Below are 12651 nucleotides of genomic sequence, written 5' to 3'. Positions count from 1 at the left end.
GTTTGTGAGCACGTATGTGCAGTCTGGGTATGTCATTGTCAAGAGAAAATCCTGACGGTGCATAAAGAGGTGAGAATGTTTTGCGTACTTTTTCTCAAGCGGTACGGATGCAACTTTCAAGAGTTTGTGTTTGACGTCATCCTCCTTTTAGGATGGTCCATCTTGTCCAACATAAGGCACTGCTGGGTTTCGAACCCAGGATCTCCTGTTTACTAGACAGGCGCTTTAACCAACTAAGCCACAGCGCCACTGACATGCGTCTGAGCGGAAGCTCACTGAGCTGGACGAGCTTGAAACTTCTTAGCATGTGTAAATCTCAAATTTACAAGCTAGTCTACCTCATTCACTGAGTCATCCTCAGAGAATCAGGTCACGTCTGGTTTGTGAGCACGTATGTGCAGTCTGGGTATGTCATTGTCAAGAGAAAATCCTGACGGTGCATAAAGAGGTGAGAATGTTTTGCGTACATTTTCTCAAGCGGTACGGATGCAACTTTCAAGAGTTTGTGTTTGACGTCATCCTCCTTTTAGGATGGTCCATCTTGTCCAACATAAGGCACTGCTGGGATTCGAACCCAGGATCTCCTGTTTACTAGACAGGCGCTTTAACCAACTAAGCCACAGCGCCACTGACATGCGTTTGAGCGGAAGCTCACTGAGCTGGACGAGCTTGAAACTTCTTAGCATGTGTAAATCTCAAATTTACAAGCTAGTCTACCTCATTCACTGAGTCATCCTCAGTGAATCAGGTCACGTCTGGTTTGTGAGCACGTATGTGCAGTCTGGGTATGTCATTGTCAAGAGAAAATCCTGACGGTGCATAAAGAGGTGAGAATGTTTTGCGTACATTTTCTCAAGCGGTACGGATGCAACTTTCAAGAGTTTGTGTTTGACGTCATCCTCCTTTTAGGATGGTCCATCTTGTCCAACATAAGGCACTGCTGGGATTCGAACCCAGGATCTCCTGTTTACTAGACAGGCGCTTTAACCAACTAAGCCACAGCGCCACTGACATGCATTAGAGCGGAAGCTCACTGAGCTGGACGAGCTTGATACGTCTTAGCATGTTTGAACCTCAAATTTTTAACCTGGGCTACCTCATTCACTGAGTCATCTTCATTGATCACTGGGGACGAGACGTTTATGAGGGTGTAGGCTAAAGGCAGAGATGTGCGTGCACTACGTATTTAAGCAGCTTCGCTTTGGTTTGTTAGTGTGTGCGTGTTGTCACGGTATTTCATTGTCTAAATAAAATGCTGGCGGAACACAGAGAGGTGTTAGTGTTTTGCGTACTTTTTTTCAAACGGTACGGATGCAACTTTCAACACGCAAGAGGCTGCGTTTGGCATCATCCTCCTTTTCGGATGGTCCAACTTGTCCAACATAAGGCACTGCTGGGATTCGAACCCAGGATCTCCTGTTTACTAGACAGGCGCTTTAACCAACTAAGCCACAGCGCCACTGACATGCGTTTGAGCGGAAGCTCACTGAGCTGGACGAGCTTGAAACTTCTTAGCATGTGTAAATCTCAAATTTACAAGCTAGTCTACCTCATTCACTGAGTCATCCTCAGTGAATCAGGTCACGTCTGGTTTGTGAGCACGTATGTGCAGTCTGGGTATGTCATTGTCAAGAGAAAATCCTGACGGTGCATAAAGAGGTGAGAATGTTTTGCGTACTTTTTCTCAAGCGGTACGGATGCAACTTTCAAGAGTTTGTGTTTGACGTCATCCTCCTTTTAGGATGGTCCATCTTGTCCAACATAAGGCACTGCTGGGATTCGAACCCAGGATCTCCTGTTTACTAGACAGGCGCTTTAACCAACTAAGCCACAGCGCCACTGACATGCGTTTGAGCGGAAGCTCACTGAGCTGGACGAGCTTGAAACTTCTTAGCATGTGTAAATCTCAAATTTACAAGCTAGTCTACCTCATTCACTGAGTCATCCTCAGTGAATCAGGTCACGTCTGGTTTGTGAGCACGTATGTGCAGTCTGGGTATGTCATTGTCAAGAGAAAATCCTGACGGTGCATAAAGAGGTGAGAATGTTTTGCGTACATTTTCTCAAGCGGTACGGATGCAACTTTCAAGAGTTTGTGTTTGACGTCATCCTCCTTTTAGGATGGTCCATCTTGTCCAACATAAGGCACTGCTGGGATTCGAACCCAGGATCTCCTGTTTACTAGACAGGCGCTTTAACCAACTAAGCCACAGCGCCACTGACATGCATTAGAGCGGAAGCTCACTGAGCTGGACGAGCTTGATACGTCTTAGCATGTTTGAACCTCAAATTTTTAACCTAGGCTACCTCATTCACTGAGTCATCTTCATTGATCACTGGGGACGAGACGTTTATGAGGGTGTAGGCTAAAGGCAGAGATGTGCGTGCACTACGTATTTAAGCAGCTTCGCTTTGGTTTGTTAGTGTGTGCGTGTTGTCACGGTATTTCATTGTCTAAATAAAATGCTGGCGGAACACAGAGAGGTGTTAGTGTTTTGCGTACTTTTTTTCAAACGGTACGGATGCAACTTTCAACACGCAAGAGGCTGCGTTTGGCATCATCCTCCTTTTCGGATGGTCCAACTTGTCCAACATAAGGCACTGCTGGGATTCGAACCCAGGATCTCCTGTTTACTAGACAGGCGCTTTAACCAACTAAGCCACAGCGCCACTGACATGCGTTTGAGCGGAAGCTCACTGAGCTGGACGAGCTTGAAACTTCTTAGCATGTGTAAATCTCAAATTTACAAGCTAGTCTACCTCATTCACTGAGTCATCCTCAGTGAATCAGGTCACGTCTGGTTTGTGAGCACGTATGTGCAGTCTGGGTATGTCATTGTCAAGAGAAAATCCTGACGGTGCATAAAGAGGTGAGAATGTTTTGCGTACTTTTTCTCAAGCGGTACGGATGCAACTTTCAAGAGTTTGTGTTTGACGTCATCCTCCTTTTAGGATGGTCCATCTTGTCCAACATAAGGCACTGCTGGGATTCGAACCCAGGATCTCCTGTTTACTAGACAGGCGCTTTAACCAACTAAGCCACAGCGCCACTGACATGCGTTTGAGCGGAAGCTCACTGAGCTGGACGAGCTTGAAACTTCTTAGCATGTGTAAATCTCAAATTTACAAGCTAGTCTACCTCATTCACTGAGTCATCCTCAGTGAATCAGGTCACGTCTGGTTTGTGAGCACGTATGTGCAGTCTGGGTATGTCATTGTCAAGAGAAAATCCTGACGGTGCATAAAGAGGTGAGAATGTTTTGCGTACTTTTTCTCAAGCGGTACGGATGCAACTTTCAAGAGTTTGTGTTTGACGTCATCCTCCTTTTAGGATGGTCCATCTTGTCCAACATAAGGCACTGCTGGGATTCGAACCCAGGATCTCCTGTTTACTAGACAGGCGCTTTAACCAACTAAGCCACAGCGCCACTGACATGCGTTTGAGCGGAAGCTCACTGAGCTGGACGAGCTTGAAACTTCTTAGCATGTGTAAATCTCAAATTTACAAGCTAGTCTACCTCATTCACTGAGTCATCCTCAGTGAATCAGGTCACGTCTGGTTTGTGAGCACGTATGTGCAGTCTGGGTATGTCATTGTCAAGAGAAAATCCTGACGGTGCATAAAGAGGTGAGAATGTTTTGCGTACATTTTCTCAAGCGGTACGGATGCAACTTTCAAGAGTTTGTGTTTGACGTCATCCTCCTTTTAGGATGGTCCATCTTGTCCAACATAAGGCACTGCTGGGATTCGAACCCAGGATCTCCTGTTTACTAGACAGGCGCTTTAACCAACTAAGCCACAGCGCCACTGACATGCATTAGAGCGGAAGCTCACTGAGCTGGACGAGCTTGATACGTCTTAGCATGTTTGAACCTCAAATTTTTAACCTAGGCTACCTCATTCACTGAGTCATCTTCATTGATCACTGGGGACGAGACGTTTATGAGGGTGTAGGCTAAAGGCAGAGATGTGCGTGCACTACGTATTTAAGCAGCTTCGCTTTGGTTTGTTAGTGTGTGCGTGTTGTCACGGTATTTCATTGTCTAAATAAAATGCTGGCGGAACACAGAGAGGTGTTAGTGTTTTGCGTACTTTTTTTCAAACGGTACGGATGCAACTTTCAACACGCAAGAGGCTGCGTTTGGCATCATCCTCCTTTTCGGATGGTCCAACTTGTCCAACATAAGGCACTGCTGGGATTCGAACCCAGGATCTCCTGTTTACTAGACAGGCGCTTTAACCAACTAAGCCACAGCGCCACTGACATGCGTTTGAGCGGAAGCTCACTGAGCTGGACGAGCTTGAAACTTCTTAGCATGTGTAAATCTCAAATTTACAAGCTAGTCTACCTCATTCACTGAGTCATCCTCAGTGAATCAGGTCACGTCTGGTTTGTGAGCACGTATGTGCAGTCTGGGTATGTCATTGTCAAGAGAAAATCCTGACGGTGCATAAAGAGGTGAGAATGTTTTGCGTACTTTTTCTCAAGCGGTACGGATGCAACTTTCAAGAGTTTGTGTTTGACGTCATCCTCCTTTTAGGATGGTCCATCTTGTCCAACATAAGGCACTGCTGGGATTCGAACCCAGGATCTCCTGTTTACTAGACAGGCGCTTTAACCAACTAAGCCACAGCGCCACTGACATGCGTTTGAGCGGAAGCTCACTGAGCTGGACGAGCTTGAAACTTCTTAGCATGTGTAAATCTCAAATTTACAAGCTAGTCTACCTCATTCACTGAGTCATCCTCAGTGAATCAGGTCACGTCTGGTTTGTGAGCACGTATGTGCAGTCTGGGTATGTCATTGTCAAGAGAAAATCCTGACGGTGCATAAAGAGGTGAGAATGTTTTGCGTACTTTTTCTCAAGCGGTACGGATGCAACTTTCAAGAGTTTGTGTTTGACGTCATCCTCCTTTTAGGATGGTCCATCTTGTCCAACATAAAGCACTGCTGGGATTCGAACCCAGGATCTCCTGTTTACTAGACAGGCGCTTTAACCAACTAAGCCACAGCGCCACTGACATGCATTAGAGCGGAAGCTCACTGAGCTGGACGAGCTTGATACGTCTTAGCATGTTTGAACCTCAAATTTTTAACCTAGGCTACCTCATTCACTGAGTCATCTTCATTGATCACTGGGGATGAGACGTTTATGAGGGTGTAGGCTAAAGGCAGAGATGTGCGTGCACTACGTATTTAAGCAGCTTCGCTTTGGTTTGTTAGTGTGTGCGTGTTGTCACGGTATTTCATTGTCTAAATAAAATGCTGGCGGAACACAGAGAGGTGTTAGTGTTTTGCGTACTTTTTTTCAAACGGTACGGAAGCAACTTTCAACACGCAAGAGGTTGCGTTTGGCATCATCCTCCTTTTCGGATGGTCCATCTTGTCCAACATAAGGCACTGCTGGGATTCGAACCCACGATCTCCTGTTTACTAGACAGGCGCTTTAACCAACTAAGCCACAGCGCCACTGACATGCGTTTGAGCGGAAGCTCACTGAGCTGGACGAGCTTGAAACTTCTTAGCATGTGTAAATCTCAAATTTACAAGCTAGTCTACCTCATTCACTGAGTCATCCTCAGTGAATCAGGTCACGTCTGGTTTGTGAGCACGTATGTGCAGTCTGGGTATGTCATTGTCAAGAGAAAATCCTGACGGTGCATAAAGAGGTGAGAATGTTTTGCGTACTTTTTCTCAAGCGGTACGGATGCAACTTTCAAGAGTTTGTGTTTGACGTCATCCTCCTTTTAGGATGGTCCATCTTGTCCAACATAAGGCACTGCTGGGATTCGAACCCAGGATCTCCTGTTTACTAGACAGGCGCTTTAACCAACTAAGCCACAGCGCCACTGACATGCATTAGAGCGGAAGCTCACTGAGCTGGACGAGCTTGATACGTCTTAGCATGTTTGAACCTCAAATTTTTAACCTAGGCTACCTCATTCACTGAGTCATCTTCATTGATCACTGGGGACGAGACGTTTATGAGGGTGTAGGCTAAAGGCAGAGATGTGCGTGCACTACGTATTTAAGCAGCTTCGCTTTGGTTTGTTAGTGTGTGCGTGTTGTCACGGTATTTCATTGTCTAAATAAAATGCTGGCGGAACACAGAGAGGTGTTAGTGTTTTGCGTACTTTTTTTCAAACGGTACGGATGCAACTTTCAACACGCAAGAGGCTGCGTTTGGCATCATCCTCCTTTTCGGATGGTCCAACTTGTCCAACATAAGGCACTGCTGGGATTCGAACCCAGGATCTCCTGTTTACTAGACAGGCGCTTTAACCAACTAAGCCACAGCGCCACTGACATGCGTTTGAGCGGAAGCTCACTGAGCTGGACGAGCTTGAAACTTCTTAGCATGTGTAAATCTCAAATTTACAAGCTAGTCTACCTCATTCACTGAGTCATCCTCAGTGAATCAGGTCACGTCTGGTTTGTGAGCACGTATGTGCAGTCTGGGTATGTCATTGTCAAGAGAAAATCCTGACGGTGCATAAAGAGGTGAGAATGTTTTGCGTACTTTTTCTCAAGCGGTACGGATGCAACTTTCAAGAGTTTGTGTTTGACGTCATCCTCCTTTTCGGATGGTCCAACTTGTCCAACATAAGGCACTGCTGGGATTCGAACCCAGGATCTCCTGTTTACTAGACAGGCGCTTTAACCAACTAAGCCACAGCGCCACTGACATGCGTTTGAGCGGAAGCTCACTGAGCTGGACGAGCTTGAAACTTCTTAGCATGTGTAAATCTCAAATTTACAAGCTAGTCTACCTCATTCACTGAGTCATCCTCAGTGAATCAGGTCACGTCTGGTTTGTGAGCACGTATGTGCAGTCTGGGTATGTCATTGTCAAGAGAAAATCCTGACGGTGCATAAAGAGGTGAGAATGTTTTGCGTACTTTTTCTCAAGCGGTACGGATGCAACTTTCAAGAGTTTGTGTTTGACGTCATCCTCCTTTTAGGATGGTCCATCTTGTCCAACATAAGGCACTGCTGGGATTCGAACCCAGGATCTCCTGTTTACTAGACAGGCGCTTTAACCAACTAAGCCACAGCGCCACTGACATGCATTAGAGCGGAAGCTCACTGAGCTGGACGAGCTTGATACGTCTTAGCATGTTTGAACCTCAAATTTTTAACCTAGGCTACCTCATTCACTGAGTCATCTTCATTGATCACTGGGGACGAGACGTTTATGAGGGTGTAGGCTAAAGGCAGAGATGTGCGTGCACTACGTATTTAAGCAGCTTCGCTTTGGTTTGTTAGTGTGTGCGTGTTGTCACGGTATTTCATTGTCTAAATAAAATGCTGGCGGAACACAGAGAGGTGTTAGTGTTTTGCGTACTTTTTTTCAAACGGTACGGATGCAACTTTCAACACGCAAGAGGCTGCGTTTGGCATCATCCTCCTTTTCGGATGGTCCAACTTGTCCAACATAAGGCACTGCTGGGATTCGAACCCAGGATCTCCTGTTTACTAGACAGGCGCTTTAACCAACTAAGCCACAGCGCCACTGACATGCGTTTGAGCGGAAGCTCACTGAGCTGGACGAGCTTGAAACTTCTTAGCATGTGTAAATCTCAAATTTACAAGCTAGTCTACCTCATTCACTGAGTCATCCTCAGTGAATCAGGTCACGTCTGGTTTGTGAGCACGTATGTGCAGTCTGGGTATGTCATTGTCAAGAGAAAATCCTGACGGTGCATAAAGAGGTGAGAATGTTTTGCGTACTTTTTCTCAAGCGGTACGGATGCAACTTTCAAGAGTTTGTGTTTGACGTCATCCTCCTTTTAGGATGGTCCATCTTGTCCAACATAAGGCACTGCTGGGATTCGAACCCAGGATCTCCTGTTTACTAGACAGGCGCTTTAACCAACTAAGCCACAGCGCCACTGACATGCGTTTGAGCGGAAGCTCACTGAGCTGGACGAGCTTGAAACTTCTTAGCATGTGTAAATCTCAAATTTACAAGCTAGTCTACCTCATTCACTGAGTCATCCTCAGTGAATCAGGTCACGTCTGGTTTGTGAGCACGTATGTGCAGTCTGGGTATGTCATTGTCAAGAGAAAATCCTGACGGTGCATAAAGAGGTGAGAATGTTTTGCGTACTTTTTCTCAAGCGGTACGGATGCAACTTTCAAGAGTTTGTGTTTGACGTCATCCTCCTTTTAGGATGGTCCATCTTGTCCAACATAAAGCACTGCTGGGATTCGAACCCAGGATCTCCTGTTTACTAGACAGGCGCTTTAACCAACTAAGCCACAGCGCCACTGACATGCATTAGAGCGGAAGCTCACTGAGCTGGACGAGCTTGATACGTCTTAGCATGTTTGAACCTCAAATTTTTAACCTAGGCTACCTCATTCACTGAGTCATCTTCATTGATCACTGGGGATGAGACGTTTATGAGGGTGTAGGCTAAAGGCAGAGATGTGCGTGCACTACGTATTTAAGCAGCTTCGCTTTGGTTTGTTAGTGTGTGCGTGTTGTCACGGTATTTCATTGTCTAAATAAAATGCTGGCGGAACACAGAGAGGTGTTAGTGTTTTGCGTACTTTTTTTCAAACGGTACGGAAGCAACTTTCAACACGCAAGAGGTTGCGTTTGGCATCATCCTCCTTTTCGGATGGTCCATCTTGTCCAACATAAGGCACTGCTGGGATTCGAACCCACGATCTCCTGTTTACTAGACAGGCGCTTTAACCAACTAAGCCACAGCGCCACTGACATGCGTTTGAGCGGAAGCTCACTGAGCTGGACGAGCTTGAAACTTCTTAGCATGTGTAAATCTCAAATTTACAAGCTAGTCTACCTCATTCACTGAGTCATCCTCAGTGAATCAGGTCACGTCTGGTTTGTGAGCACGTATGTGCAGTCTGGGTATGTCATTGTCAAGAGAAAATCCTGACGGTGCATAAAGAGGTGAGAATGTTTTGCGTACTTTTTCTCAAGCGGTACGGATGCAACTTTCAAGAGTTTGTGTTTGACGTCATCCTCCTTTTAGGATGGTCCATCTTGTCCAACATAAGGCACTGCTGGGATTCGAACCCAGGATCTCCTGTTTACTAGACAGGCGCTTTAACCAACTAAGCCACAGCGCCACTGACATGCATTAGAGCGGAAGCTCACTGAGCTGGACGAGCTTGATACGTCTTAGCATGTTTGAACCTCAAATTTTTAACCTAGGCTACCTCATTCACTGAGTCATCTTCATTGATCACTGGGGACGAGACGTTTATGAGGGTGTAGGCTAAAGGCAGAGATGTGCGTGCACTACGTATTTAAGCAGCTTCGCTTTGGTTTGTTAGTGTGTGCGTGTTGTCACGGTATTTCATTGTCTAAATAAAATGCTGGCGGAACACAGAGAGGTGTTAGTGTTTTGCGTACTTTTTTTCAAACGGTACGGATGCAACTTTCAACACGCAAGAGGCTGCGTTTGGCATCATCCTCCTTTTCGGATGGTCCAACTTGTCCAACATAAGGCACTGCTGGGATTCGAACCCAGGATCTCCTGTTTACTAGACAGGCGCTTTAACCAACTAAGCCACAGCGCCACTGACATGCGTTTGAGCGGAAGCTCACTGAGCTGGACGAGCTTGAAACTTCTTAGCATGTGTAAATCTCAAATTTACAAGCTAGTCTACCTCATTCACTGAGTCATCCTCAGTGAATCAGGTCACGTCTGGTTTGTGAGCACGTATGTGCAGTCTGGGTATGTCATTGTCAAGAGAAAATCCTGACGGTGCATAAAGAGGTGAGAATGTTTTGCGTACTTTTTCTCAAGCGGTACGGATGCAACTTTCAAGAGTTTGTGTTTGACGTCATCCTCCTTTTCGGATGGTCCAACTTGTCCAACATAAGGCACTGCTGGGATTCGAACCCAGGATCTCCTGTTTACTAGACAGGCGCTTTAACCAACTAAGCCACAGCGCCACTGACATGCGTTTGAGCGGAAGCTCACTGAGCTGGACGAGCTTGAAACTTCTTAGCATGTGTAAATCTCAAATTTACAAGCTAGTCTACCTCATTCACTGAGTCATCCTCAGTGAATCAGGTCACGTCTGGTTTGTGAGCACGTATGTGCAGTCTGGGTATGTCATTGTCAAGAGAAAATCCTGACGGTGCATAAAGAGGTGAGAATGTTTTGCGTACTTTTTCTCAAGCGGTACGGATGCAACTTTCAAGAGTTTGTGTTTGACGTCATCCTCCTTTTAGGATGGTCCATCTTGTCCAACATAAGGCACTGCTGGGATTCGAACCCAGGATCTCCTGTTTACTAGACAGGCGCTTTAACCAACTAAGCCACAGCGCCACTGACATGCATTAGAGCGGAAGCTCACTGAGCTGGACGAGCTTGATACGTCTTAGCATGTTTGAACCTCAAATTTTTAACCTAGGCTACCTCATTCACTGAGTCATCTTCATTGATCACTGGGGACGAGACGTTTATGAGGGTGTAGGCTAAAGGCAGAGATGTGCGTGCACTACGTATTTAAGCAGCTTCGCTTTGGTTTGTTAGTGTGTGCGTGTTGTCACGGTATTTCATTGTCTAAATAAAATGCTGGCGGAACACAGAGAGGTGTTAGTGTTTTGCGTACTTTTTTTCAAACGGTACGGATGCAACTTTCAACACGCAAGAGGCTGCGTTTGGCATCATCCTCCTTTTCGGATGGTCCAACTTGTCCAACATAAGGCACTGCTGGGATTCGAACCCAGGATCTCCTGTTTACTAGACAGGCGCTTTAACCAACTAAGCCACAGCGCCACTGACATGCGTTTGAGCGGAAGCTCACTGAGCTGGACGAGCTTGAAACTTCTTAGCATGTGTAAATCTCAAATTTACAAGCTAGTCTACCTCATTCACTGAGTCATCCTCAGTGAATCAGGTCACGTCTGGTTTGTGAGCACGTATGTGCAGTCTGGGTATGTCATTGTCAAGAGAAAATCCTGACGGTGCATAAAGAGGTGAGAATGTTTTGCGTACTTTTTCTCAAGCGGTACGGATGCAACTTTCAAGAGTTTGTGTTTGACGTCATCCTCCTTTTCGGATGGTCCAACTTGTCCAACATAAGGCACTGCTGGGATTCGAACCCAGGATCTCCTGTTTACTAGACAGGCGCTTTAACCAACTAAGCCACAGCGCCACTGACATGCGTTTGAGCGGAAGCTCACTGAGCTGGACGAGCTTGAAACTTCTTAGCATGTGTAAATCTCAAATTTACAAGCTAGTCTACCTCATTCACTGAGTCATCCTCAGTGAATCAGGTCACGTCTGGTTTGTGAGCACGTATGTGCAGTCTGGGTATGTCATTGTCAAGAGAAAATCCTGACGGTGCATAAAGAGGTGAGAATGTTTTGCGTACTTTTTCTCAAGCGGTACGGATGCAACTTTCAAGAGTTTGTGTTTGACGTCATCCTCCTTTTAGGATGGTCCATCTTGTCCAACATAAGGCACTGCTGGGATTCGAACCCAGGATCTCCTGTTTACTAGACAGGCGCTTTAACCAACTAAGCCACAGCGCCACTGACATGCGTTTGAGCGGAAGCTCACTGAGCTGGACGAGCTTGAAACTTCTTAGCATGTGTAAATCTCAAATTTACAAGCTAGTCTACCTCATTCACTGAGTCATCCTCAGTGAATCAGGTCACGTCTGGTTTGTGAGCACGTATGTGCAGTCTGGGTATGTCATTGTCAAGAGAAAATCCTGACGGTGCATAAAGAGGTGAGAATGTTTTGCGTACTTTTTCTCAAGCGGTACGGATGCAACTTTCAAGAGTTTGTGTTTGACGTCATCCTCCTTTTAGGATGGTCCATCTTGTCCAACATAAGGCACTGCTGGGATTCGAACCCAGGATCTCCTGTTTACTAGACAGGCGCTTTAACCAACTAAGCCACAGCGCCACTGACATGCATTAGAGCGGAAGCTCACTGAGCTGGACGAGCTTGATACGTCTTAGCATGTTTGAACCTCAAATTTTTAACCTAGGCTACCTCATTCACTGAGTCATCTTCATTGATCACTGGGGACGAGACGTTTATGAGGGTGTAGGCTAAAGGCAGAGATGTGCGTGCACTACGTATTTAAGCAGCTTCGCTTTGGTTTGTTAGTGTGTGCGTGTTGTCACGGTATTTCATTGTCTAAATAAAATGCTGGCGGAACACAGAGAGGTGTTAGTGTTTTGCGTACTTTTTTTCAAACGGTACGGATGCAACTTTCAACACGCAAGAGGCTGCGTTTGGCATCATCCTCCTTTTCGGATGGTCCAACTTGTCCAACATAAGGCACTGCTGGGATTCGAACCCAGGATCTCCTGTTTACTAGACAGGCGCTTTAACCAACTAAGCCACAGCGCCACTGACATGCGTTTGAGCGGAAGATCACTGAGCTGGACGAGCTTGAAACTTCTTAGCATGTGTAAATCTCAAATTTACAAGCTAGTCTACCTCATTCACTGAGTCATCCTCAGTGAATCAGGTCACGTCTGGTTTGTGAGCACGTATGTGCAGTCTGGGTATGTCATTGTCAAGAGAAAATCCTGACGGTGCATAAAGAGGTGAGAATGTTTTGCGTACTTTTTCTCAAGCGGTACGGATGCAACTTTCAAGAGTTTGTGTTTGACGTCATCCTCCTTTTAGGATGGTCCATC

At 46.0% G+C, this 12651-nt stretch overlaps 26 non-coding genes across 26 annotated transcripts; all 26 read right to left on the bottom strand.

Annotated features, from left to right (window-relative positions):
• Nucleotides 1-553: 553 nt before the first annotated feature.
• On the bottom strand, nucleotides 554-627 carry trnat-agu. Its single transcript has one exon. It is a non-coding gene; the product is annotated as a tRNA-Thr (tRNA).
• A 305-nt stretch (nucleotides 628-932) lies between these two features.
• trnat-agu lies at nucleotides 933-1006 on the bottom strand. Its single transcript has one exon. It is a non-coding gene; the product is annotated as a tRNA-Thr (tRNA).
• A 379-nt stretch (nucleotides 1007-1385) lies between these two features.
• Nucleotides 1386-1459, bottom strand: trnat-agu. The gene has a single exon. It is a non-coding gene; the product is annotated as a tRNA-Thr (tRNA).
• Nucleotides 1460-1764: 305 nt separating this feature from the next.
• Nucleotides 1765-1838, bottom strand: trnat-agu. Its single transcript has one exon. It is a non-coding gene; the product is annotated as a tRNA-Thr (tRNA).
• A 305-nt stretch (nucleotides 1839-2143) lies between these two features.
• trnat-agu lies at nucleotides 2144-2217 on the bottom strand. Its single transcript has one exon. It is a non-coding gene; the product is annotated as a tRNA-Thr (tRNA).
• A 379-nt stretch (nucleotides 2218-2596) lies between these two features.
• Nucleotides 2597-2670, bottom strand: trnat-agu. Its single transcript has one exon. It is a non-coding gene; the product is annotated as a tRNA-Thr (tRNA).
• Nucleotides 2671-2975: 305 nt separating this feature from the next.
• On the bottom strand, nucleotides 2976-3049 carry trnat-agu. The gene has a single exon. It is a non-coding gene; the product is annotated as a tRNA-Thr (tRNA).
• A 305-nt stretch (nucleotides 3050-3354) lies between these two features.
• Nucleotides 3355-3428, bottom strand: trnat-agu. Its single transcript has one exon. It is a non-coding gene; the product is annotated as a tRNA-Thr (tRNA).
• Nucleotides 3429-3733: 305 nt separating this feature from the next.
• On the bottom strand, nucleotides 3734-3807 carry trnat-agu. Its single transcript has one exon. It is a non-coding gene; the product is annotated as a tRNA-Thr (tRNA).
• A 379-nt stretch (nucleotides 3808-4186) lies between these two features.
• Nucleotides 4187-4260, bottom strand: trnat-agu. The gene has a single exon. It is a non-coding gene; the product is annotated as a tRNA-Thr (tRNA).
• Nucleotides 4261-4565: 305 nt separating this feature from the next.
• Nucleotides 4566-4639, bottom strand: trnat-agu. The gene has a single exon. It is a non-coding gene; the product is annotated as a tRNA-Thr (tRNA).
• A 1137-nt stretch (nucleotides 4640-5776) lies between these two features.
• Nucleotides 5777-5850, bottom strand: trnat-agu. The gene has a single exon. It is a non-coding gene; the product is annotated as a tRNA-Thr (tRNA).
• Nucleotides 5851-6229: 379 nt separating this feature from the next.
• On the bottom strand, nucleotides 6230-6303 carry trnat-agu. The gene has a single exon. It is a non-coding gene; the product is annotated as a tRNA-Thr (tRNA).
• A 305-nt stretch (nucleotides 6304-6608) lies between these two features.
• trnat-agu lies at nucleotides 6609-6682 on the bottom strand. The gene has a single exon. It is a non-coding gene; the product is annotated as a tRNA-Thr (tRNA).
• Nucleotides 6683-6987: 305 nt separating this feature from the next.
• Nucleotides 6988-7061, bottom strand: trnat-agu. Its single transcript has one exon. It is a non-coding gene; the product is annotated as a tRNA-Thr (tRNA).
• Nucleotides 7062-7440: 379 nt separating this feature from the next.
• On the bottom strand, nucleotides 7441-7514 carry trnat-agu. The gene has a single exon. It is a non-coding gene; the product is annotated as a tRNA-Thr (tRNA).
• A 305-nt stretch (nucleotides 7515-7819) lies between these two features.
• trnat-agu lies at nucleotides 7820-7893 on the bottom strand. The gene has a single exon. It is a non-coding gene; the product is annotated as a tRNA-Thr (tRNA).
• A 1137-nt stretch (nucleotides 7894-9030) lies between these two features.
• Nucleotides 9031-9104, bottom strand: trnat-agu. Its single transcript has one exon. It is a non-coding gene; the product is annotated as a tRNA-Thr (tRNA).
• A 379-nt stretch (nucleotides 9105-9483) lies between these two features.
• trnat-agu lies at nucleotides 9484-9557 on the bottom strand. Its single transcript has one exon. It is a non-coding gene; the product is annotated as a tRNA-Thr (tRNA).
• A 305-nt stretch (nucleotides 9558-9862) lies between these two features.
• Nucleotides 9863-9936, bottom strand: trnat-agu. The gene has a single exon. It is a non-coding gene; the product is annotated as a tRNA-Thr (tRNA).
• Nucleotides 9937-10241: 305 nt separating this feature from the next.
• On the bottom strand, nucleotides 10242-10315 carry trnat-agu. The gene has a single exon. It is a non-coding gene; the product is annotated as a tRNA-Thr (tRNA).
• A 379-nt stretch (nucleotides 10316-10694) lies between these two features.
• trnat-agu lies at nucleotides 10695-10768 on the bottom strand. The gene has a single exon. It is a non-coding gene; the product is annotated as a tRNA-Thr (tRNA).
• A 305-nt stretch (nucleotides 10769-11073) lies between these two features.
• On the bottom strand, nucleotides 11074-11147 carry trnat-agu. Its single transcript has one exon. It is a non-coding gene; the product is annotated as a tRNA-Thr (tRNA).
• Nucleotides 11148-11452: 305 nt separating this feature from the next.
• On the bottom strand, nucleotides 11453-11526 carry trnat-agu. Its single transcript has one exon. It is a non-coding gene; the product is annotated as a tRNA-Thr (tRNA).
• Nucleotides 11527-11831: 305 nt separating this feature from the next.
• Nucleotides 11832-11905, bottom strand: trnat-agu. Its single transcript has one exon. It is a non-coding gene; the product is annotated as a tRNA-Thr (tRNA).
• A 379-nt stretch (nucleotides 11906-12284) lies between these two features.
• Nucleotides 12285-12358, bottom strand: trnat-agu. The gene has a single exon. It is a non-coding gene; the product is annotated as a tRNA-Thr (tRNA).
• Between the last annotated feature and the right edge of the window lie 293 nt (nucleotides 12359-12651).

Source organism: Alosa sapidissima, chromosome 6 (genome assembly GCF_018492685.1).
Source record: "Alosa sapidissima isolate fAloSap1 chromosome 6, fAloSap1.pri, whole genome shotgun sequence".
Lineage (NCBI taxonomy): Eukaryota > Metazoa > Chordata > Actinopteri > Clupeiformes > Clupeidae > Alosa > Alosa sapidissima.
Note: the sequence above shows the minus strand (reverse complement) of the source record. Positions and strands in the feature narration are given on the sequence as shown.